Source organism: Tupaia chinensis, unplaced genomic scaffold, assembly GCF_000334495.1.
Source record: "Tupaia chinensis unplaced genomic scaffold, TupChi_1.0 Scaffold000578_2, whole genome shotgun sequence".
In the NCBI taxonomy this organism is placed as follows: Eukaryota; Metazoa; Chordata; class Mammalia; order Scandentia; family Tupaiidae; genus Tupaia; species Tupaia belangeri.
Genome location: NW_006160094.1, coordinates 2,548,941 through 2,575,071, shown reverse-complemented (window position 1 = coordinate 2,575,071; position 26,131 = coordinate 2,548,941). Strand labels below are relative to the sequence as shown.

Sequence of the window (26,131 nt, the reverse complement as noted above, 5' to 3'; positions counted from 1 at the left end):
AGAGGGAGAGAGAAAAAGCGAGAAAGTGAGAAAACAAGCCGCCAGGTCTGAGACTCAAGCCATGGTTGGCCATGTGGGAGTTCAACGCACTTAATCACCACGCCACCTGCTGGCCCCAGTATTAAGATCATTTTAATAATTGTGGTCACATTGACAGTGCGATTCAGTTTTTAAAAGTCAGTTAAATTATTTTAATAATCAGTACTTCCTATCAACACACTCTTAAAAAAACATATAATATTTAAAGAAATCTCTTAGATTGTTATGGTGAAGCAGCTCTGGAAAGACAAGATTGAAAGAACCACAACTATTTAGAAAGCATTCGCCTTAAATAAATGTATCTGTGTACTACGAACATATTATTTTGCTTAAAGTTTTTGTTTCTTCTTGTTTTATGCTAGTATTTTTCTGAAACCAACATACATATTTATATCCTATAGAAAAATATTTTTCTCTTTCTAAGATAGCTCCACCTTAAATGTAAAATGCAAAGGGGATGCAGATGTCATTTGGTCTAAATCCCTTATTTTGCTGACATTCAGAGGCTAAGCCATTTGTACAGGCTCATAGCGTTAATGACAGAACCTGGGCTAGCATCTTAGTGTCCTCGCCCCCACTCAGTTGCAGTAAGACGTAAAGTGGATTTGAGCCCCTTTGGAGGGGGAAGTGCTGTGGGTGGTTTCAATGCCAGCCTGACCTTTCTTAGTTGCTAATTGGTAAATGACATAGATTAAATTGCACCAACACTGCAGAAGCTTTCCCTTGCAGTTGGACAATGTGCAGAGCAACGTTTCTTGGTATGGGTAATACTGACATTTTATTGGATAATTCTTTGCTGTCCTGGGCATTGTAGAACATTTAATAGCATCTCTGGCCTGTATCTGATAGAAGCTAGTAACATATATATATATATATATACATATGTATATATATATGCATACATGTGTGCTTGTTTTTGCATGTAGTCACTTGTATACACACATACACACACACACACACACTAGTCATGACAACTAGAAATGTTGGCAGACATGGATAATATCCTCTCGAGTGAAAAATTACTCCCACTTGAAAATCATTAGTATAAAAGATGCTCAAATCCTAATCAAGCCTTTTTTTAGAAAAAACTTACATGAGCGAAACAGAGAGACAGCACCCCTGCCAGAGGCCACGTGCTCCACCCTGAGCCTCAGCCAGCCCTGGAGCATGGGCATAACTTACCCAGCATACTCAGGGCAGTCTCTCGATGCAACTGGAACCTCCCCATGTGAGTGGGCCTTGCAGAGCATCACATTGTACTTCCGCACCACTGTCTGGTCCAGTCAACTCATTTCTTAATAATCACACTGATTGGCCTTTCAGAAAAATAGAATAACTTGTTGCCTGACTGATTTGTGTCATTCTTTCAACCCCTAGTAGATATTATTTGAACCTAACCATAGTTCTTTTGTTTTCCAAAAATACAGATGTATTTGTTTACCTTCCACAGGAAAATAACATCATAAACTTCCCTGCTTATTTAGCTTAAGCTTTACTATTTTTAGCTGTTAAAAGTGAACTGTTTTTAGCTAAATAAATACAGATGTTATTTTAGACAACCACACAATTGAGTCTCAAAACACACAGATAAGGATGGGATAAGAAAGGAAACACGAGGATAAAATTGCTAAGCCTCATGAACAAGATTGAGGCGAGACAAGACTGAAGTTAGTTAGCTCCCTCACAGGCAAGCAGGGTACGCACCTGACCTTCCCCCACCTCTTTTGGTTTTTTTTTGTGTGGTATTTAAATCAAAGGATGTCTTGTTTTTGTTTTTGTTTTTTGTTTTGCTTTAACTTCCCATGTAGTCAAGAGGAAGTTCCTGTGGTTGAAAAGCTTGTCTATTGCTTATTAACTTAACTTTGCATGGGCAAAATACTACTAAGATTCCATTTCTGTGGCCTGAACAACATCAAGAGCTATGGATTCCCAAGCAGTTCCTTATCTGTGGGCCAGTGAGAAGGCAAGCTTGACGGTCTCACATCTGTTTTGGGTGAAAGGCTGTTCCTGTCTGTGGTATTTAAAATTTAAAGAACTTCTGTTATTATACAATTGGGAATCCTCAGGGAGTAAAATGTTAATGAAACCCATAACATGCACAGATTTTATGACAGCACTTTTAAGGGATTCCTTTGGTGGGGTTTGTTGGTTTCTGTCCCGATGGTCATAGTTGTACCTTTTACAGAGTGCATTAATGTTCCCATTTAGGAGCCATGGCCACATTTATACTGCGTGTAATGTAACACGCCAACTCCTCAGCTTTAAATAACTTTCATATTGTAATTGGAAAGCCCCAGAGCAAAATATGTATGTTCTGCAGAATTAGCAGAACCCACAGTTTGAACCTTTTCTAGGACATCCATAGTCACCTTCTTTGGAGGTGAGAGAGACGTGCACCCCCAACTCCAAAGCCCAAGTGTGGTTGGGGATTCCTTGCTACCATACAGTTTGCTCTCTCTCTTTCTTTTTCAGTGTTTGGCATAAGGATGTGACACTTTCTTTTGCCAGAGAGAGAAAGAGAGAAAGTGAGACATCACTTCCTAGGGCAGATGGACAAGTGGCAAGCCCTTCTCCTCTAGTCTCCTCTTGGAATTTTGGACATAAAAACGCACACACACACACACCTGATGTGATTTCCAAGTCACCAGGTCCAGGACTGCACAGCCAGCCGTGTGGGGTCCAGTGCCTTAACCTCCATGCCATGCATCATTTGAAAGCTCCATGTCAAAATGGCAATTTTGATCCACATCAGGATAGCAATGGACAAGTGGCAAGCCCTTCTCCTCTAGTCTCCTCTTGGAATTTTGGACATAAAAACGCACACACACACACACCTGATGTGATTTCCAAGTCACCAGGTCCAGGACTGCACAGCCAGCCGTGTGGGGTCCAGTGCCTTAACCTCCATGCCATGCATCATTTGAAAGCTCCATGTCAAAATGGCAATTTTGATCCACATCAGGATAGCAGTTTGGGCACTGACTCAAACAAGACAGATAGCTCCATGAGTATGTACACGTACACACACACACACACACACACACACACACGCACTCATTTCCTTTCTCCACCACCCTCTCTCCTTCCTCTAGCCATCTAATTTCACTCAATTCTAGGTTCAAATAAAGAGGGAAAAGTAGATTAAATTTTAAAACGCTCTATAAATCCCAATAGTAATAAAATGCATTATGCTTTTATATTCCCAACTATTGAAAAGAGTAAGCATTTGAGACTAATTGCACGTGTTATGACTCAGAATAATTACATATGCACTTGTGCAAAGTGACTCGGGCATAGTTTTTCCAGCTCTCTTTGCCTCAAGGGGTTAAAAATGCATTTATGGCATTCTTTTAATTGCCTTGCTTCCGGAAAAAGATGTCTTAATTCTACCCAAGTTTTCTTTTTCTTACAGTTCCAATGCTTTAAACTTCTAACTACATTTTCTGGATTTAGCAAAAAATAAGTAAATAAGCTTCTTTATTCTTTTAGCAAGCCTGAGGGGGCTTTAGAAGGAATTTATCACAGGGTAGGTGGTTGGACCAGGCAGCTTCTCAGGTCTTTTCAAGTATTTAAGATTTTATTGATTCTATTAAAAACAAATTACTCTATCAGCTAGTACCCTTAGCTTGCCTAAGATGAAAATATAAATATATGGGGCATTGCTGGAATTTGTTCCAAATAGTATTAATACTCATGTATCACTTCACAATTTTTTAATTAAGATTTTTCTGTTAGAGCAAATCATGATTTCGTTTGGCTTCCCATGAAGCTTATCTACGGACTTCACACAGAAGCCCCACTGGTGGGCACGCTTCCCGTGGTTCTTTTGTGCTAGCTTGTGGGGAAGTGCAGCCCACCGGGGGAGATCAGATGTGGCCCAGAGGGTTCACCTTTCATGTCTCGGCCGTCTTTGAAGGGGTATCTGGAAGGCCCAGCTTACCCGCCGTTTCATTCCTTAAAGTTCTGCCAGTACCTGCTCTTTTTTCTTTTTTTCTTTCCTTAAGAAGGCAAATACCACATTCAATTCTGAGCATTTGATAAGTCGTAGCACTAACTGGAAAAGTGAAGGGAGAAAGCATGCCCAGGGACCCAGCTGTGAAGAAAGTTATTGCCGTTGTCTTATGATTCTAAGGCTTGGTGTGTTTACATAGGGCTGAAGCTGATGCAAGTCATAGCTCCGTCTCGGAAGAGAAAGACGGGAGACCTAGTCTGAGCAGGTGAATGGCTACAGGTGCAAGAAATCTGACAGAGTTTGAAGTATGAGTCTGGAAACCAAATATAAAGTTTTTGGGGAGAAATACTTATGATAATGAAGGAAGTTAAAAAGCCATCTAAGGGGCCAACAGGTGGCGGAGTGTTGGGGCGCTGCACTCCCACATGGGTGATGGTGGTTCAAATCCCAGATCTGGCGGCTTGCTTTCTCACTTTCCCACTCTCTCTGTCTCTGGTCAGTGCATGTGCCCTGTAGCAATAAAAAATAATAATAAATAAAATTAAATAAATAATTATTTTTAAACAGTCATATGAAAGGTGAAATACTGAAGAAATTTTTTTTTTTGGAGAGATTTTCGCTATAGGGCGCGTGCGCTTGCCAGACAGACAGAGACATAGAGACAAAAAGTGAGAAATCACCCCCCGGGGGGATGGTCACGCCGCAATCCCTTCTCCTCCATTCTCCTCTCAGGATCTTGGGCACGCACGCACATGTGCCCGGCATGAGTTTTAAGCCACCAGGTCTGGGACATGAACCACGGTCGACCACGTGGGAGTCCAGCGACATAGCCATTACGCTAACTGCTGGTTCCCCAAGAAAAGATTTTTTGTATTTCATGAGGCACATAAAGTTTATGAGAGAGAAAAGAAACTTTACTTTAGTAAAGTTCCCAGTCTTAAAAACTGAAAATATAATATGCAAATTTTATTGGCCTAGTTATTAAAACACTTTAAATGGAGACCAGCAGTTGGCATAATAACTATGTTGCTGGACTCCCATGTAGTCGACTGCGGTTCGAGTCCCGGACCCAGTGGCTTAAAACTCACGCCGGGCGCACGTGCGTGCATGCCCAATATCCTGAGAGGAGATAGAGAAGGGATTGCGGTGTGGGCATCCCCCCTGGAGGGTGATTTCTCACTTTCTGTTTCTCTGTCCCTTTGTGTCTTTCTGGCGATCGCACGTGCTCTATAGCAAAAGCCTCTCCAAAAAATAATAATAACTTTAAAAAAATTCTGACTAATCCTTGCTACTCTCAACCAACACTTTATAGTACATACACAATATTATTTCTCTAATTTCAACGTGTTTCCAAATATTGCATTTATAAGGATGCTACTATATATTTAGAAAGTGCCAATACTAAGATGGCCGTTCATTCATTCATGGAGCAATCACTTATCATGTAAAGAAAAAGTAATTGATAATTGTGTTCATCTGATATGCTATTTCCTCTAAAATACTACTAGTAAGTAGTTGAATCTCCTTTACTGAAATGAATTGGAAATCTCACATGATCGCCATCTGGACAGTCCCTGTATCTTCTAGGGAGTAGAAAAACAAAGAGCGAGGACAGGGAGAGGTACTTTGGGGTTCAACCTGCACCTGCTAAGACTCAGGTTCAGTTATCAGCTTCCATAGCACATTATTCCCAGTTCCCTTAGTGAAAGAACTGTGCTATTTTCCAGAAGGGAAACGTCCTTGTATGGAGTTCTCTTTTTTTGAGGGTCTAGATCAGAATCTTCCTACTTCTCATATAGAATGTACTGGACTGTCGGAAAAGTCATGATGTATCTTTTTCTGGTTTTCTTTGCAAAAACGCATCATGACTTTTCCCACGACCCAATATCTCAATTAAAATCTTTCTGTGAAAAGTAATTCCAACAGATGAAGAACCGGCTTATTCTATTTCCTCTTCAATGCTGCCAGTTCTATTAAACACCATGCAGTGATGTGTTTGAAGCCTTCACTTTGCCCCTGAAAGCTTAATGGCAATGGGATGGAGTTTTCACCGCCTCCCAAATCTGAAAGCTTGCAGGAAAGGACTGCCTTTGTCAACATTCACAAATACTGCCTGAGCTCTGATTTTTCTGTCAAGAAACCTCCATGACACAAGGACACCTCCATGCGTGTGTTTCAAGTAGATGTGTCCAACCCCACAGTGACAACGGTGCCAGGGCCAGCCTATAGGCTCAGTGGGTGAGCTCTGTACACAGAGAGCCATACCCCACATGGTCGGCCACAGCTTAGATCCCAGCCTCGGAGATTTGGAAAAATATGCTAGGTGCGTGTGCGTACATGCCCCAAATCTTGACAGGGTAGAGAAATGGAGGGACAAGGATTGTGGTGTGACCAGGCCCCGTTTGGGGATGTTTCTCCTCTTTCTCTGGCAAGCACATGCCCTCTGACCAAAAAAAGAAAAGATAAGAGTGGTTTTAGTGGCTAAATGTGAGTCTATTTTGCTAAGGATGCAGGGCAGGGCTGGGAGAGAAGTAATACGGTGTGTTTGGCCCAACCTCTGCGCCCATGCTCCTGTGGTTTGAACGTTGCTCTGCAGAAACGCTTTTCTGTCATGTGACCCAGATGAAATACACCGCATTAGGATAGGCAGTTTTCAGAAGATGAAAATACCTTGCCGTTCCACTGATTGCGTTTGCACGGCCAGGGGCACATGTCCGCAGAGCACAGACCAATGCCACGCCTCACCCCTTTTCTTCAGGGGGAACTTGGGCATCACAGATCACTGTGTGACATTTCCCCCTTCCTTGTTCTCCTTTTCCACCTCTGTCTACAGTTTCCATCTTGGTTGTTTTTCTCCTGCCACTGACCGGCCTCTGCGCAGTTCAAACATCACAGAGCGTCAATCACAAATTCTAATTACAAATAATTCTCTTAGAGCATAATTCTTTCCAAACGCATTTTTTTCCCCAAGGTTTTCCCCTTCCCCTTTATATGTGGCCTTCAAAAAAGAACCAGTATACGCTTCCTGGCTGAATGATAGCTTCCAACGGGGAAAACGCAGTTGACCAAATATTAAATCATGAAGTTCATTTCATCTGTTTTCAGGAATGATTGGCATCCCTTCAGAGACGGACTGTTTACATGCAGTTTCTGACAACCAGCTGTACCTAGGCGGCCTGTTCTTCCTCCTCTTTCTGGTCTCCAGAGTAGCGTTATTACCTTAGGCGGTCGGCCGACTTGGATCTCAGTAATCCCATCAGCTCCTTGCAGGATTTTAATGCCACATTGAGGAGTGTTCCCGGACACCTGCACTTCCAGGTTCTCCATCAATGCATGAAACTCTCCTTACCGGGAGAGGCCCACCTAGGTCCCTAAGAAATACAGAGAAAATCCATTTAAAGGGATGCTATCAGAGTCTATAGGCCAAGGGTCTATAGACCACCCCTCCATCTGCCAACTCTTGAGTTTCCAGAAATATATCCATGCATTTGTTTGTGAAACCAAGTTTTTAGGAGGAAGAGCAAAAAATAAAGGTGTGACATTCTACAAAACTAAGAATCACCATGTCACTTGTTTGTGCTAGGATAGACGGGCTCTGCTTAAGTACATGTGTGTGTCATCGCTCTTGAGTGATTTCAGAGTTGCCCTCACGGTGCAGATACAACTTTATGGGTAGTATAGAACAACGGCTCTTGAAACAGGAATATACCTGACTTGTTTATGTTAAATAATATTTTCTGGGTCATTTAAGCTTGAAATCTCTTCATAGATCTGGGAAACTGGAAAGGTTTGTGTGTCCATAACTGGACCTTGGAAAGGTGTGACAGCCTGCCTCCTTGCAGAGCCACCGGCAATACTTCATCCAGGAGGCTCATTTGTGAGGCCATGAGACAACACAGAGGTCGGGAAAGGCCTGGCATCTGCCTCTGTTTTCTAGTCACACACAAAGCTACGATTCCAACACTTGACAGAGGTCACATGGTAATGAGGGGAGACCTAATTAGTGATGAAATGACATTTTGATGCTGTTTTCAAAACAGAGGAAGGGTATGGGGAAGGTGTGAGATCCAGATATGTAAGCATCCTACGCATGAACATGGTGCAGATCTCATTGCAAATAACTTCGCTCTAGAAGGACAATATGCGAAGCAGCATGAACGGAGTATTGGAGACCATGATAGATACAGTGAAAAAATGATTTAATCCCTGCTGCCCTTTGGGATAACATCTGGGAGGTGGAGCTCTTGCTAAGTTAACGAAGGGTCATTTGAGAAATAAATGAAAAGGAATACTTCCCTCAGCACAGGCCTGGCCAATGAGAGCTGTTGCTCAGCAGGCTCTAGTTTCAAGTAGTGGCACTTTCAAAGGACTGGAAATTTTATGACTAGTTACATAATGTTTGCAGTAATGAAGATAAGACTAGTCACATTCCTCGCTTAGAAGTACAAGTTAGTTGACCAAACACTCTAACATTCCTTGACGACAGGAAGTTGGCTTTTGTTTGGGAGATGACATTCCGACCTTGCAGCGATGCTGGACTTAACATGGCACTGAGTTTAAATCCAACCAACATTTCTTGGGCCTCAGCTAAGGATTGGCACTGTATGTGGTGATAGAATTTTTTTTTTTTTTTTTTAGGTTTTTGCCATAGGGTGCATATGCTTCCTGGAGAGAGACAGAGATAGACAGAGAGAGAGAGGAAGAGAGAAATCACCCCTCGGCGAGGTGGTCATGCTGCAATACCTGCTCCTTCATTCTCCTCTCAGGACTTGGAGCATGTACCCACATGCACCTGGCATGAGTTTCAAGCCTATAGGTCTGGAGTTCAAACAGCAGTTGACCGTGTGGGAATGTAGTGCCTTAACCACCACAGTTCCTGCTGGCCCAGGGATAGGTAAATTTAAAGTGAAGATGCTATCCCTCCTCCTCCTTCAAAGATATTATAATTTAGGTACTCTGGACAAACATATGTGTATTCTCTCTCTCTCTCTTTCTCTCTCTCTCACACACACACAGACACAGACACATACACACACACACACACACACACATACACACATACACACTTCGGTTACCCAAATGACTAACATCAGGATCTCATTCATTCTTATGGCCATTGTGTGTGCATATACATCATTGTGATCCTCATGACAACCGTAACAAGTAACAGAACGGGACAAGCATTGGTTATTTCTGTTGAGGAGAAGGAAAGAATAAGGCTGACTGACTGCTTAACTTATCAATAGTCTGCAGGTCACTCTTTAACCTCGAAGCTCTGGAGTGATTTCTGGGGCCGTGTTTTCTGCCCCCACATGCTGCCCACATCACTCAGGCTTTCTCTGGATTTACCAGAATTCATTGAGTAGTTAGTTGTATTGCAGTCTGATCACTCTGTATCAAGCGTGTGTATGTGTATGTGCGTGTGTGTGTAAGGTTTTTGTCATAGGGTGCGTGCAGTTACTAGAGTGACAGAGACAGTGAGAGGGAAAGTGAGAAATCACCCCCTGGGGTTATGGCCACACCACAATCCCTTCTCCTCCATCCCTCTCCTGGGGTTTTGGGCACGCAATCACAGGAATGCAGTACGAGTTTCGAGCCACCGGATCCAGGACTGGAACTGCGGTCAGCCATGTAGAAGTCCAGCACCTTAACCACTGTGCCACGTGCTGGTTCCGAGCTTGTTTTGTGTACCTGACTTTATCCCTCATGGACTAGAGGCAGGAATCTTAGAACTACCCTCCCTCCCACCTAGGCACCGAGCACACACTCACGTCGTGAACGAGAAGTTGCTGGCCACCCACTTCCCTCCACGGTGTGAGGGATTTGGGAAACCAGGAGACCCATCGTTATCAACCCGTGTTCCCAATCTCTTGGCCTCTCCTTCAGTGTTTGTAAAGCAAGTGGTGTGATTTCGACCGTGATGTGAATCCCTGAGGAGCACGCCGCACGGTTTTTATGGCATTTCACTGCAATGTTTTGTTTCAAATGTAGACCTAAGCGTGCGTTAGGACTGCAGAGGGTGCCGTTGGGCTCAAGAGAGACATCTCTGACTCACGCAGCCCGAAGTTCATCTCCTTCCCAGTTTCCCAGGGGCTGTGAAAGCACCCGTGTTAGTACCGTTAGCTCGATGGTGCAGTACGTGACTGAGCGCTTCCAGTTTAACTACAAAAGATTCCACTGTCTGCCACTCGCGGACTGCAGAATCTCAGCACATAATGGCCACGTCTCCTGGGCTAGGTGAAGGCACACGCAGGAGAGTGTGTGTGTGCAGGTGTGTATGCGCGTGTGTGTTTACGGGGAGGAGGAGGATGCTTATTCTTGCTCGCTAGAGGAATGTTGCCAAAAGATACTAGTTAGAAAGGAAATATTCATCATAGCAAATACTTTCAAATGTAGGCAATTGGGTGGGATGCTTCTCCCGATGTTTCTGCTTTTAGCTCATCAGCTCTGGCGGCTTCCCCAGCCAAAGTCTTACCCCATCCTCTGAGGGCCAGTCTGAGTGGCTCAGATACCTCTTCTCCATAAAGCCCTTTTTATCCCTTCTACGATTCGCTTTCCTTCTTCTCAACCCTATAATGCTTCATTCATCCCGGGTGGTACTTTTTACTCAGTCTTGTAACACCATTTTTGGCATATAGGCCTTCCTGCTTCCAGAGCCTGGAATTCAGCATACGTGTGCTGAACTCAGTGGATGAAATGCTTTTATCAGGACACGGCATTCTCAGATTACTGTAATTTTATGCTTTTAGTTTGATACCTACGATGCGTGATGCCTCAGGAGTGGGCTTAGCACACAGCTGCATGGGCTTGCAAACCTGCCACATGTGACAGTGTAAGAACTGAAGAAATTACGCATGTATATTTACCACTTACAACACCCGCCAGGCATGTAGCGGTTGCCCCAAAGATGTTCATAATAATGACAAAACAATAATAATAATCAGTACTTTATTTGCATTAATACAGTCCTGGTAAAATAATGTGCAGAGATGGTGCATCTATTACCAAATTCTTCTATTCTTCTTCTATTCTGTACCCTCTTTGTTTTGCCGGGACAAAGAGCAGGAGCCAGAGGCCTGTATACATGGTCTGCTTGTTCTTGCTGGATGTTGGGGGCAGTCAGCTGGATCTGCTGCACTTGGCCTGCAGCTTACTCACACCTGCCCACCTCAAGCACCCCTACTCTCCAGGCCTCCCCTAGGAGAATGTTCTAGTCCTCGTGGTATTCCATGTAAACAAGGGGCTAGAACCCACAGGAGAGCCCCACACTAGCGCGTGCCGTCCGTGTCGGAGGCCTTCCATGCTCTCTGACCTTCTATTAAGAAAATCCTAGCAAGCGGCCCTGCTGAGACTCTCTTGGGAGGCTTCGATGAGATTTGCATCACATCTATATATCCATATCTATCTATGCACACACACATACATACACACACACACGTATACATATATATATTTGAGGCTAGTAACAATTATTGTAAAACTGTGCATACTTATTTTTCTCTCTTAAGAAATTCCAGTTAGGTCATTCTTATTAGGGAGTGTCTAAGTCAAATTCTTAGCCAAATTCCTAGGGATTACATTTGGTCTCTTCTGAGTTCTTGTCCTCTTTCCAGATCAAAGGATTATGCTCAAGTTTTTAAATTAAATGTAACTTACAAATAAGCATTCAAAAAATGTTCATTAAAAGTATTAAGTCACTGAATCTTTTACTGCCCAGTAAGACTCTTAAGTATCTTAGTTGGAAGAGAAGGCCATTTAAATGTCATCATTTGGACAAGCCATTAAAAGGTTTCTGAGGCATGTCCACGTGGTATTGAAGCAAATGATTCATTTTAAAGGAGACACGATTTCACAGGTCAGTGTACATCTTCAAAATGCAAAACAATCCTTTCTAAAGCAGAGGGATTTCATCTGCCTTTCCCATGCCTCCACACAGGAGTTTCAAATGCCCTTGGCTGCTGATTACTTGTATCTTAGTGGAGTAGAAGTCTCCACACTAAGTCACGCTCTCCTCCTTTATCATCAGAACGTATTCTGTCCCGGTGCCCAGGTTTTACAGGTGTATCAAGTAAGACAGGAATTAAAACGGACCATTCATCTGGTTTTTCTGAATACAGTCATATTAGTCCTAGCAAACTGGTAAGGAAGAGAAAATCGACCCTGAGGCGCTGCGTAGAATCCATGAAGACTCCCTGCCCACACTGCCTTCGATAGGTTTCAGAAAGGAAGCGCTGGTGCTTGCCACACGGCCGAGCCTCACTGCCCACCGAAGGTGTCCTGGATCCTAACGCGGTTTCCACGCCGCTGAGGACATGTAGACCAGGCGGTGCCTGCATGCCGAAATCGCACTTTTCCCCTTCACATTTGATCTTTTTTTTTTCTTTTTTTGAGAGGTTTTTGCCATAGGGCGCGTGCGCTCGCCAGACAGACAAAGAGAGAAAGCGAGAAATCACCCCCAAGAGGGGATGGCCACGCCGCAATCCCTTCTCCTCCATTCTCCTCTTGGGATCTTGGGCACGCACGCACACGCGCTCGGCGTGAGTTTAAGTCACTGGGTCTGGGATTCCAACTGTGGTCAACTACGTGGGAGTCCAGCGACATAGCCATTATGCTAACTGCTGGTCCCTCACATTTGATCTTTATGCCTTTCATCTTGGATCTGGGTAGCAGGATTCTGGAACTGTCTCTGGTGGGAATGCTGGAGCGTTAACCTGCCACATGGAGTATCTTTGGTCTCTTTTTGCGAACACCACTCGCCAATTTGAACGATGACAGCAGATTTTACTATTCGAACAGAACCAGATGGAACTCCAGTTCAAAGAACATGTCACAATTAAATATTTCTTTTTTAATTCATGGCTTCTGATGTATGCAAAGAAGAAGCCAACGTGAGAGCAGACGAATGCGCCATCCTGACGCAGCCACGCATAAGCATTGTGTCCTCTGACCTGTCGAGAAAGACGAAGGTCGGCCTGTCTGGGAGGCTTCATTTTTCTTGACCTCCTGTGTCGTGCTTTTGCGGTAAGGGCAGCGGCGGTCCGGGAAGCAGCCTTCCACTGCCTCTGTGCTGGGACACTTTACGTGCCGTCCTTCTCACCCGCTGCTCGTCTCTGGTCGGAAAATGCATCTGCTCACTCACTGCGGGTTGTTTTCCTATCTGCAGAGGTTTTGTTGCAGCCAGCAGTTTATTTCCACCCAGGAAAATGCTTGTCTTTCATTTAACTATGGACAAAAGAATTAATTCAGGAAATTAAGACTAGAGAAGAAAATGGCTGAGATTCTTTCTGAAATCAACCACTTTCTTAGGGTTTTCTGGCTTGTTTATTTTATTTTATTAGGAAATTGAGTAGTTTTTTTTTAATTGCCATAGCGTGTGAGGGGCATGAGAGAGAGAGAGAGGGCATCCCTCGGGGGAACGTGGTCATGATACAACCCCCTTTACTCCATTTCTCATTCCTTCAGGATCTTGGGGCTGGAGTGCTTTTCGAGCCATGAGGGACTTGAACCATAGTTAGTGATGAGGAAGCTGGCTCCTTTAACCACTGTGCTATGGTGCTAGCCCAATACTTAGGTATTTTCATTCTTTAACAGAATCTTTAAATGTTTCTTTATCATCTTTTTAAAAAATGATCTATAACCATCATCTTGTTTTTTCTTATTTTTTTTAAAGAGATACTTGCTATCGTGTCTATATGTTTGCTGGAGAGACAGAGAGAGAGAGGGAGACAGAAAGCGAGAAATCGCCACCCAGGGGTGGACGGCCATGCAGTAGTCGCTTCTCCTCCATTCCCTCCTCGTGATTTCGGGCACGCCCACACATGTGCCTGGAGTGAGTTCCAAGCCTCCACGTCTGGAACTCGAACCATGCTGGGCCATGTAGGAATCCAGTGGCATAACCATTATGCTATCTGCTGGTCTCACATCATCTTGTTTTTTAACAGCATAACTAAACCATCTGCAAATTTTTGCTTTCCAGTAGTCAGTGTAAGTTTTTAAAAAATTGTTTTAATTGTCCGAGTGTGCAGTCACCAGAGAGAGAAAGAGACTAAGAGAGAAAGCATGCCCCAGTGGGGCATGATTATATCACGATCCTTTTTCTTCCATTTCTCCATCCTATCAAGATATGCACGCGGGAACCAGCAGTTGGCGTAATGGCTATGTTGCTGGACTCCCATGTAGTCGACCGCAGTTCGAGGCCTGGACCCAGTGGCTTAAACTCACACCGAGCGTGTGTGCATACATGCCCAAGATCCCGAGAGGAGAATGGAAGAGAAGGGATTGCAGTGTGGCCATCCCACCCCCTCCCCCCCAGGGGGTGATTTCTTGTTTTCCATCTTTCTGTCTGTCTCTGTCTTTCTGGCAAGCACACATGCCCTATAGCAAAAAGCTCTAAAAAAGAAAAAAAAGAAAGAAAGAAAGAGAGAGAAAAAAAAGATATGCACATGTATCAGGCATGTCATTGGGGCTGGGATTCGAACTGCAGTTGGCTATGCGAGATCTGGCTCCCAGCACACAGTGCTTCACCACTGTGCTACAGGGCTGGCCTGGGCTAGTGTAAGTGCTAACCTGACAGTTCAATAATCAAATGGTTTCTCATCCCCATAATTATATGAAATACTTCATTTGCAAAATTATAGCTATAGGATTTAATTATTATTTACTAAAAAAGTGTTAAACTTTATTTATTATTATTTTTTTAACTTGATTAGAGAGAAAGAAAGGGAAAGTAAGAAAGCAAGTCACTAGGTGTGGGACTCAAACCATAATCAGCCATGTGGGAGTCCAGCACCTTAACCACCACACCACCTGCCAGCTCCTTCTAAAATGTTTTAAATGACCTTTTTGATAATTACGGTTTAAAATATGAGTCACATCCCCCATGGAGAGCGTGGGCACCCGTGGACAGCAGGGGCGCCATGCGCAGACACAGGCCCCTGGCCTGAGTTAGGGAAGTTAGGCCCAACCATCAATTAGTTATGGGACTCTGGGCAAGTTACACATATCACTTTGTTCCTTGGTTTCTTTCTACTTAAAACCTCCCTTGCATACTTGCTGTGAGAACTGGAAGAGGTTGTGTCGATAAATGTAGCCCTTAATAAAAGCCCAATGCAGAGAGAGTGCCCCATGAATTTCCTATTCATAAAAGTCATTTCAGCCGTCAGCACTTTTTGCGCACGTTTTACAGGAATAGGAACAAAATACTGAGCGGGATCGGGAACGACGTCACTGACATAACGCGGCTGAATCCTGATTCCCTAGGGAAGTGTAAATCCCGAGCGAAGCCACACAATGGTCAGGTGCCACGAATTAAGGCCACAGAGCTTAGCCCAGCACTGAGGTTCACATACCCAGGCTGTCAGAAAGCATGCGTGTTATCTAAGGAAGTGAGACAATTGCTTAAAAATATTTTCTTTAGCTTGTAGTGTCAAGTGATGAATTAAACAGCCCTTCGAATCACCAGAGATGCTCTAGAGAAAACCCCCCACCCTGCCCCCAACACACACACACACAAATACGTCCCTGTGTTTAATCAGACCGCGGTTCTTTGTCCTTTATTTTGTCAGGCTCTGCGCTGGCCTGCCTGGGGAGTGTTAAAAGCTGGTAAACGCTCCCTTGCCACAGAGGCTCAATGGGCAGTATTTTATTGAGCAAGACAGATTTTCATTTTAGAAATGAGGCTTTCCACATTATGCCATTACCGATAGCTGGTTATGTATTATTATAGGAAGCCATGGTCTTCATTTCACGGCTCGAAGCCCGCGTGCTGGTGTTTAACCAGCATTTTGCAAAGATTTGCCACCTGATTTACTACACGGTGCTGAGACGCGCTGCTTTGTCCCCAGTGGTTCCCAGGAAAATGTGTGCCTCTCCTTGCTTGCCTTGATCTGGGGAATGTGTTTCCTGTCGTTACGAAGACAATGCCATGTCCATAAAGTGAGTGTGGATAGTTCCTGTGGGCATCTCCCAACAAAGAGCAAGTGGGGTGAGGTCAGAACTCGGTGCTCTGGGGCCCTGGCCACTCCAGAGCTGCTACAAGACTGCCCCACCCAAGGGAGGACAGGAGTGGCCATTTCTTCTGCTCTAGGCTTCTCCCCTCTCACAGTGCAAGCAGTGGGATCTCCTCTTCCATATCTGCTAACGATAGCTTCTCTTTGTGCGGGAATGGCAGTAAAAGTGAGATGTGAGCAGACAGCCTACCGCAGTGTTGGAATTTTATATTGACATCAGGAACTGGACTGTGCTAGGTCACATCTGTTGGCGATGCTTTATGAGCAGCTTAGAAAGTGGGCACTGCCATTCCAAAGGAGTTTGATAACTTCTGCAAAGTAGCCTCCATACCATCGGACCCGTGCTGGAGCAGCCAAGGGTACTTGTTCAGAGGGCCAGAAATCACCTGGCAGTTATCCAGGGGGAGGGGTCAGTGTGAGGCGGATTTAAAACAAAGAGCAAGTTATTCTCTGTCTTGGGGGCAACATGGCGAGGTGGCCTGGTCATTGTCGTCGGACAGGACCGCAGGAGTCTGGCAGCATCAGAGGTGGCAATCACTGCTTAAATGGCAGTTTCCATTTTGGGCATGCAGCATGAAATGACCAGTTTCGGTCTCTGCTAGGGGCTTAAAGATTAGCAGAGATTACCAAGGCAGCAGACGCATGGGGGAGTGCGTCAGGACAACTCTTAGATATTAGTTCAGAGGCAGGAGTCTCGATGTGGGATGCTTGAGCTGATAAAATCTTCTCAGCTCGTCACAGCAGAGGAAGCTGGGGGTTCTGTCCCCTCCCTACCTCTGTGACCTCGTATCTGCAAACACTCAGCAAGGTTTTTGTTCTTTCACTGGCAGAGCAGTAGACGCCGTCTACGGTGAAGGAAGTAAAAAGGAAGAAGTTAAAGCTGGTTTTCCTAAGGCCTAATCTATCAAGATGGCCGCCAAGACAGAGTACAATCTAGTCCGGAGTCACTTTGATTGTCTTATGGCTCGGTTAAGTGCCAGATGTTTATGTCTGTCACACACAGGGAGGGAAGCGTTCAACGACTGCAATGAATGCATTAGACGTTCAGTTCCACGTGCACTCACTCCCATCTTTACACCCCTCACCAGCACCCTTAATGTTACACAGAAGTGCCTCAAACTCAGATGGGAAATCACATCCATCTTCTAATTAAAAATAAAGCAGCTGTGAAATAATGATATTCTTTCAAAATAAGAAAATGGTGATTGGTGCAGAGCTGATTGGGTGTAGGGGAAGCAGGTTACTTAATTATGGTTATTGTGTGTCTGAGTTTTTATGGGAAGAAAGGAAGGATTGTTTCGGACGATGAACCCTCCAAATCACAGAGGGGCGCATTATGCAGAACCGCTCCGGGGCGGTGTCTTTGTCTTTCCGGCAGCTGGCTGAGGTCGCCAGGCTCCTCTGTTAGCTGGAGGATGGCGAGTACTCATCGTCATTCGAAAGCTAAACTACCAAGAGGCTAGCCAGAGGGTGGAGCTGCATGGTTTTCCTGACTGATCATTTTGACTTTCAGAAGACCAGAGCACAAACTTGTCCAAGGTTGACACGTTTTTTGACAAATGATACCTACAGTGGTGAGGGACGCATGATAGGTTTAGTGTCATTCTTTCACCCTTTCATTTCTTCCTGCTCATCTCTGCGATTCCTACTCCTCCTTCTCCCGGAACATTCTTTCCCTTTGTGTTCTCTGGCAAGCTCCTACCACATAGTCTTCGATACGCATCTGGGCATCAGCATTAGCTGGGAAATGTTTCCAGTCCCGCCACCTCCAATTTTCTGGCTAAGGTTTTCATTCCTCCCTGTGCAGCATCGTACTTTACTTCGACTGCCTGGCATGTACTCATGTGTGTGTGTTTCCCATGCTCTCATGCGCTTCGTTGGCTAACTATTGATACTTAATGATCAGAACTTGGCAGAAAAGTCACGTGTGTCCACTCGTGTCAGTCTAGTTGAGTAAAACCGACTAGTTAAATGTTCACAGGCTGCACATGGGCTAAGGAATACCATGAAGCCATTAAAAATGATGTAGAAAAATATTGGGGGGGTAGAAATACATCTATAAAATGAAAAGCACAGAGGTACTAATGACTTCCTGTTTGTAATGACAAAACAAAAGGTATAGATAATCACATATATTTTTCATAGAAAATTCTGCTGTTATGGGTGATAATTTCCTGATGATGGTGTTCTGGAGGATTAACTGCATTTTATGAATTTCCAATAGGCATCTATTACTTTTCTATACAGAAAAACATATATTCTCCATGATAAAAGTCTACAAAGAGGTAGGAAAAAAACAGCATGATGAATTCAGCAATGGAAATGTGTCCTGGACACTAAACATACTGGGATGGAATTTGCTTTCTCAGCCTACTGAGTAAAAAAAAAAAAAAAAAAAAAAAAGTTCATTTTAATCAAAAAAGAGAAAAGGGGGAACCAGCAGTTGGCGTAATGGCTATGTTGCTGGACTCCCACATAGTCAACCGCAGTTCGAATCTTGGACCCAGTGGCTTAAACTCATGCTGGATGCGTGTGCATGCATGCCCAAGATCCCAAGAGGAGAATGGAGAAGGGATTGCGGCGTGACCATCCCCTCTGGGGGGTGATCTCTCGCTTTCTGTCTCTATGTCTCTCTCTGTCTGTCTGGTGAGCGCACGTGCCCTATAGTGAAAACCTCTCAAAAAAAAAAAATTAAAAATATTTTTTTAAAAAAGGGTTCTTTTTTTCTTTTCTTTTTTCTTTAAGACTTTTGCCATACGGCGGGTGCACTTGCTGGACAGAAACAGATAGAGGCAGTGAGAGAGAAAGTGAGAAATCACCCCCCCCAGAAGGGATGGCCAAGCCACAGTCCCTTCTCCATTCTCTTCCTGGGATTCGGGGCATGCGTGCACACATGCCTGGTGTGATTTTCAAGCTGCCAGGTCCGGGACTCAAACTACATGTGAGAGTCCAGCACCTTAACCACCATACCACTTGCTGGCCCAAGAGAAAAGGGTTATTTCGAGGTAGAAAATGTGAAGAAATGCAGATAGAAAAGGCGTTTGTGCTGTTGGGAGTAACAATACAGTGATGTGGCAGGATGACACACCCGGAGGGAGATCAATGAAGCAGGAGAGACTAAACAGAGAGCTTGACTAGCAGACAGCCTAGTGAGAAAGAAACCTTGCCTCTGCCTCTGTACCCGGAACTACAAATTAACAAAGGAGAGGTTAACGAGGGCCGGGCATGCAAGTTCGAAGTGCACAGGGCCTTCTCGGAAGGGAAACCTGAAGCAGCAGCTGGACCCTGGTGCTTACACACCATTTTAACAGAGGGCAATCAATTGTGGAGACATTATTTCAAAAAGAAAAGGTGTCTGGACTTCTTGGGTTGTGAATTATAGGAATGTGACTAGTATATACATGAGGGAAACTCATGGAAAATAAAGGTATTTTCAGGGGCCAACAGATGGCATGGTGGTTAAGGTGCTGGACACCCACATGTCCGGCTAAGTTTGAGTCCCAGACCTAGCGACTTGAGAATCACACCAGGCATGTGCATGCATGCCCTAGATTCCAGGAGAAGAATGGAGGAGAAGGGATTGCAGAGTGGCCATCCCTCCAAAGGAGTGATTTCTCACTTCCCCTCTCATTGTCTGGCTCCGTCTCTCCGTTAACACAAGCCCTATGGCACAAACCTTAAAAACCCACAAAGGTATGTTCTCAGGTTTGTCAGGCAGGCTCATCTTCGTGCTGCCTCTCCGTCTCCAATGATGAGTCACCCTCTTTATCCTGGTACAGGAGAGGAGACATTTATGCCACCTTTTTGGAAGGGAAACTTATGCCCTGACTTAGGCAGGAAAGGGGAGGACAGAGAACTTTTCTGGTACTTGTTGATTCCAATTGCCTTTAGTATCTTTATGCAAATTGAGAGATTTGGGGGTAGCCTCTTCTGGAACACAGCAGATAGAGACACTCGGGCATTGAGTCCTTGGGTCTCCTGACACAGGCACCAACGTGCGAGCAGTGGTGTGTGTGATCTCACAACTCTCAGGCACAGGATGGTCAGAGAATTCCCCAAGGGCACTGAGAGGGAAGGCCTCAGGGAGGAGCTGCCCAGTCGTTGGAGTCAGAGTTCCACAATACCAGGGAGACTGTCTTCTAGAGTTTTGGGGACCACCGATTTTATTTCATTTTATTTATTTATTTATTTATTTTTTGGAGAGGTTTTTGCTATAGGGTGCGTGTGCTCGCCAGACAAACAGAGAGAGACAGAGAGACAGAAAGCGAGAAATCATGCCCTAGGAGGGATGGCCATGCTGAAATAGCTTCTCCATTCTGCTCTCGGGATCTTGGGCATGCACATGCCCGGTATGAGTTTAAACCTCAGGGTCCGGGACTCGAACCGTGGTTGACTTCATGGGAATTCAGCGACATAGTCATTACACCAACTGCTGGTCCCTGGGGTCCACTGATTTTAATGGCAATGGTTCAGATCCCAGCCCTCATCATTTCATGAGATTGTCATCCATCCTTATTAAACCCAGTGGCAATAATGTTAGGAAGAAAAATGAAATGAAATCTCAAGAACCCCAGTGGTGAGTAGGGAATCTGTGGAGTTTGAAGCACAGCAGGAAACTTTATGCAGTTACAAGGGGAAGGTGCTAATGCATTTCATTGCTGTTGAGCAAAGAAAATATCTTTTCTTTTTAGAGTGATTCATGCATTTGCTTTTGGGGCCTTTGTATCGTATCTGGGGTCTGGGCTGTTTTCCTGTGGTGGGAACTAGTTCATTCCAGTCAATTGCCCCTTCCTCTGAAGTCAGCCCTTTCTAATGTCTCGCATTCTTCCACTGACTACCAGTTAACACCCTTCCTACCTAGTAACTAAATCTTACCCCCCAAAACACTGTTTAAAAAAAAAAAAAGAGGAAACGGACAGCCAGGCAATGAAATTTTGAATTATTTCTAATCAACCCAAGCTGAATATGCACTCTTGGGAATTTGATCATTGCCCAACTGAAGAGCCATCTGTAAGTTTGACAGGAAGAGTTTATTTAAATAGCTCTGCTTCATGCTCCTTTGGACTTTCAGATTTTAAGGACCCTTCAGCTTTTGAAAATGGATGTGGCATTGGACATGACTCAACAGACGGCCAGGAAAGCACTAAGTGTTCCGAGAGAGCGTTTTAGAAACAGTTGAAATTGTTCGGCACAATCTCGTCAAGAGTGCCCATTAACTTGCAGATTGCAGCATTAAGAAATCAGAGAGTTTTTGCAGCAGCTTGAAATCACCAATGTGTCTGGAATGCAGCAAGATTTAGGGACGCCAGATAACAGACAGAGAGCCCAGTCACTTTTGAATTTTAAGTATGCAATGTTAGCGTGTCCCAAATAGCGCATGGACATACGTGTACTAAAGAGCCTTTGTTGTCTTACCTGAAATTCAAATTTCACTCAGTGTTTTGTATTTTTATTTGCCACATCTGGCAACCATTGGTCTCCCCTCCTTTTTCAATTTGTACAGAAGAGGAAAAGAAGTGTAAAACATGTGTATCAAGTACTACGGTTCTCTTCTGGGGAAAAAACGCCGTTTTCAGTTAGCTATAGGCACTTGTTAAAATGCGTTGGGTAGGGGTCAGCAGGTGGTGTGGTGATTAAGGGGCTAGACTCCCACATGACCAACCATGGTTCAAGGCCCAGATCAGCAACTTGAAAATCACTCCAGCCTTATGTGCGTGCAGGCCCAAAATCCCAGAAGAGAATGAGGGGAGATTGTGGTATAGCCGTCCTCCCTGGTGGGGGAGTGGGGGGTGATTTCTCACTTTCCCTTGCTCTATCTTCCTCTGTCTCCCTCCAGTAAGCACACCTGACTTACGGCAAAAGTCTAAATAAATAAATAAAGTATTGGGTAAATATTTATTTAAATTAAAATTTAAAACATTTACCATCATTATCCTAAAATATTAATTTCTAGTAAAGTCTCATTTCTTTTCCCCTTAAAGTTGGTGAAAGCATGTATTTTACATCTCTAAAAATTTGAGAAACGTGGGGCTGGCAAGTGGTGTGGTGGTTAAGGACACTGGACTCCCACGTGGCCAACTCCAGGCCGAGTCCCAGACCCCCAGACCTGGTGGCTTCTTTCTCCCTTTCTCTCTCTCTCTCTCTCTCTCATCAAATTAAAATAAATAAAGTTAAATAAAATAATTTTTAAAAATTTAAAAAAACACTTTTTTTTTTTTTAATTAGAGAAACAAGGGGAATAGTGGTTAAGGTGCTGGATTCCCACATGGTCAATCACAGTTCCAATGTTGGACCTGCCAATCTGATACTCACGCCAGGTATGCGTGCGTGCCCAAAATCCCAGGAGGAGAATGGAGGAGAGGGGATTGTGGCATGCATCCCCCTTGGTTGGGTGATTTCTCACCGTCTCTCTCTGGCAAGTGCACGTACCTTATGGGTAAAACCTTAAAAACAAAATGAAACAAAAACAAACACACAAAAACCCAGGGAAATGAAACAAAGGTCATTTTGCATTGAATGGTACCCCCATCCTTCCCAAGTGAGATCTGCTCTTGTCTGTCAAGTTGTGTAACCACAAATTACTTTTTATGTGCTGTTTTTCCTGGATGTCACTCTTGGTTCAGTTTTGAAGTGAATTGCAGCACACACATGGATGTAACTACTCCAAACCTTCAGGAAGAATCCACTCATGCGAGGCGGGCTGTGCATAGACGGAACTCCTTAGGTGCTGGTGGTCTGTTGGCACCAGAGGGTAATTAGAATGCTGTTTTCTGAAAGTGGGGTTCTCATGTAGCCACTGAAGAGCAGGATTGAGAAGTTGGGGAGAGGTTGGATTTCCTGGTTTGGGTTTTGTTTTGTTTCCTTTTGCTTTTGTTACCGTTTCAAGGAAAATGGTGATTCATTGCCTCTTAATGATGATGTCAATGCTGATCAGTTGTAACAGGTAATAACTTTCTGTGTCCTTTAAAAAATATTTACCATATATCGGTGTTTCATTTATTTAAAGATTCTGTATGATCCTGGGCATAGAATAGATGGAGGGAAACGTATAGGAATAATCAAATGTACTAACGAAAGGAAACTTAAATCTGCCAGTGGTGTGGGGGTGTGGGGATGTGATGGTGTGGTGGTGTGGAGGTGTGGGGGTATGATGGTGTGGTGGTGTGGGGGTGTGGGGGTTAATCACGTATGGTGTGTTGATCTCACATGGCTGACTGAGTGATTTGTGTGCCAGCTCCATAAACTTGGAAAACATCCCAGGCAGATGTGCATGCATGCCATGATCCTGGGAGGAGAGTGGAGGAGAAGAGATTGGGGTGTGGCCATCCCCCCAGAGGGTGCTTCCTCACTTTCCTTCTGTCTCTCTATCTCTCTGTCTCTCTCCAGTGAGTACACACAGCGTTTAGCAAAGGAGAAAAACAGAAAGGAAACTGGCCCAGCTTATGCCTCTGTGGTCCAGTTCATCGTGTAGTGGACTGAAGTGCTAGAAGCCACACACGTAGCAGACCACCAGTTCCAATCCGTGGGTGGGCTTGCAAATGCATGGGGTGTATACATGGTGCCCAAGATTCAGATAGGCTGGAGAAAGGGTTTGCACACGATGAAACCTGGTGAGGGTATCTTTCTCTTTCTCACACACTTGCGTATATATGCCCGTACTCACTGTCATGAAAATAACTTAAATGATAAAAGCAAGCAAGGGCCAGTCAGTGAGGCCATAGAATGTGATGGTCTGTGAGGCCGGATCCACGTGCCAAGGTCCCAGGTTTGCCTCTGAAGGCCTCCCTGCGGGCACCAGGCCCGTGCCTGTGCTTGTGAGCCGAGCTGGCTAAAGCTGGGGGAGGATTATAGCACCAAGACTTTGCTGTGAGTACCTCCCACTCTCTTTGAAGAAATAAATAAATAGGGAACCAGCAGTTAGCATAATGGCTACATTGCTGGACTCCCATGTAGTCGATTGCAGTTCGCGTCCCTATATCGGTGTTTCATTTATTTAAAGATTCTGTATGATCCTGGGCATAGAATAGATGGAGGGAAACGTATAGGAATAATCAAATGTACTAACGAAAGGAAACTTAAATCTGCCAGTGGTGTGGGGGTGTGGGGATGTGATGGTGTGGTGGTGTGGAGGTGTGGGGGTATGATGGTGTGGTGGTGTGGGGGTGTGGGGGTTAATCACGTATGGTGTGTTGATCTCACATGGCTGACTGAGTGATTTGTGTGCCAGCTCCATAAACTTGGAAAACATCCCAGGCAGATGTGCATGCATGCCATGATCCTGGGAGGAGAGTGGAGGAGAAGAGATTGGGGTGTGGCCATCCCCCCAGAGGGTGCTTCCTCACTTTCCTTCTGTCTCTCTATCTCTCTGTCTCTCTCCAGTGAGTACACACAGCGTTTAGCAAAGGAGAAAAACAGAAAGGAAACTGGCCCAGCTTATGCCTCTGTGGTCCAGTTCATCGTGTAGTGGACTGAAGTGCTAGAAGCCACACACGTAGCAGACCACCAGTTCCAATCCGTGGGTGGGCTTGCAAATGCATGGGGTGTATACATGGTGCCCAAGATTCAGATAGGCTGGAGAAAGGGTTTGCACACGATGAAACCTGGTGAGGGTATCTTTCTCTTTCTCACACACTTGCGTATATATGCCCGTACTCACTGTCATGAAAATAACTTAAATGATAAAAGCAAGCAAGGGCCAGTCAGTGAGGCCATAGAATGTGATGGTCTGTGAGGCCGGATCCACGTGCCAAGGTCCCAGGTTTGCCTCTGAAGGCCTCCCTGCGGGCACCAGGCCCGTGCCTGTGCTTGTGAGCCGAGCTGGCTAAAGCTGGGGGAGGATTATAGCACCAAGACTTTGCTGTGAGTACCTCCCACTCTCTTTGAAGAAATAAATAAATAGGGAACCAGCAGTTAGCATAATGGCTACATTGCTGGACTCCCATGTAGTCGATTGCAGTTCGCGTCCCAGCCTCAGTGACTTAAACTCACACTTGGCGCGTGTGTGTGCGTGCCCAAGATCCCAAGAGGAGCATGGAGGAGAAGGGATTGCAGCATGGCCATCCCACCTGGGGGGGTGACTTCTCGCTTTCTGTCTCTCTATCTCTCTCTTTCTGGTGAGTACCTATGCCCTATACCAAAAACCTCTCCAAAAAAAAACAAAACAAAACAAAACCAACAAAAACACCACATTGGGAACATGTGCGAGCATGCTCCAGACCCCAACAGGATGGAGAAATGGAGGAGGAGGATTTGTGGTGTGACTACAGCCCGTTAGCTCCCCTTTCTCCCTCGCTCTCTTTCTCCACGTCTCTCTGTCTCTGGTGAATACATGCACCCTTTGGCAAAATTGATTTTTTAAAAAGGAAACAGCAAGTATTTTTAACAAATAGAAATAAGTCATTCGTTTTATTTTAACATTATCAATAATGGAGATAAAGAAGAAAACTATTTTAATTTACTAGAAATTTATGTAAAGCTTATGAAAGGGGTTTTAGGGAGTTAGAGTTGAAAAGGACCTTCCAAATTTTCCATTGCACTTTTTTTTCCTTTAGGCTTTTGTCATAGGCGGCATGTACTTACCAGAGAGAGACAGACAGAAACAGAGAGAGGAAAAGTGAGAAATCAGTCCCCAGGGGGGATGGTCACTCCGCAATTCCTTCTCCATTCTCAACTTGGGCTTTTGGGCTTACACTCACGTTCACCCAGTGTGAATTTGAAGCCGCCAGGTCCAGAACTCAAACCGTGGCCAACCATGTGGAAGTCCAGAGTCTTAACCAGCCCACCACCTGCCAGTCCCCCTATCCTTGCATTTTACAGATGAGGAGCAGGAAGCCGAAGGTGATGGCACCAGGACACGAAGTGGATCCTAGTGCTCGATGCTTACACTGGCAGCCCAGGGCTATAGGAACACCTCAAGCCACACGAGGGCTCTGGGACACAGTCACAGACCTTCGAGGTGTGGGTCATTACTGCTGCAGTGCCCACCGAGTGCCCTCTGCCCGGTGTGGGATGGTGGTGACAGGTGAGGTGAGGCTGCCGCGCTGGAGAACGTCTGCACTGGGGACTTGCCGGGAGGAGCTGGCAGGCCCTGGCATTTGCCGTGTCCTTCCCGGTGCAGCCTCGGACTCCACCC

The 26,131-nt window shown here is 44.9% G+C and overlaps 1 protein-coding gene across 5 annotated transcripts in view; it reads left to right on the top strand.

Moving 5' to 3' along the window:
* The window catches only part of NRP1 (neuropilin 1), a 173,449-nt gene that overhangs the window by 95,250 nt on the left and 52,068 nt on the right, over positions 1 to 26,131 (top strand). The window lies entirely within an intron of this gene.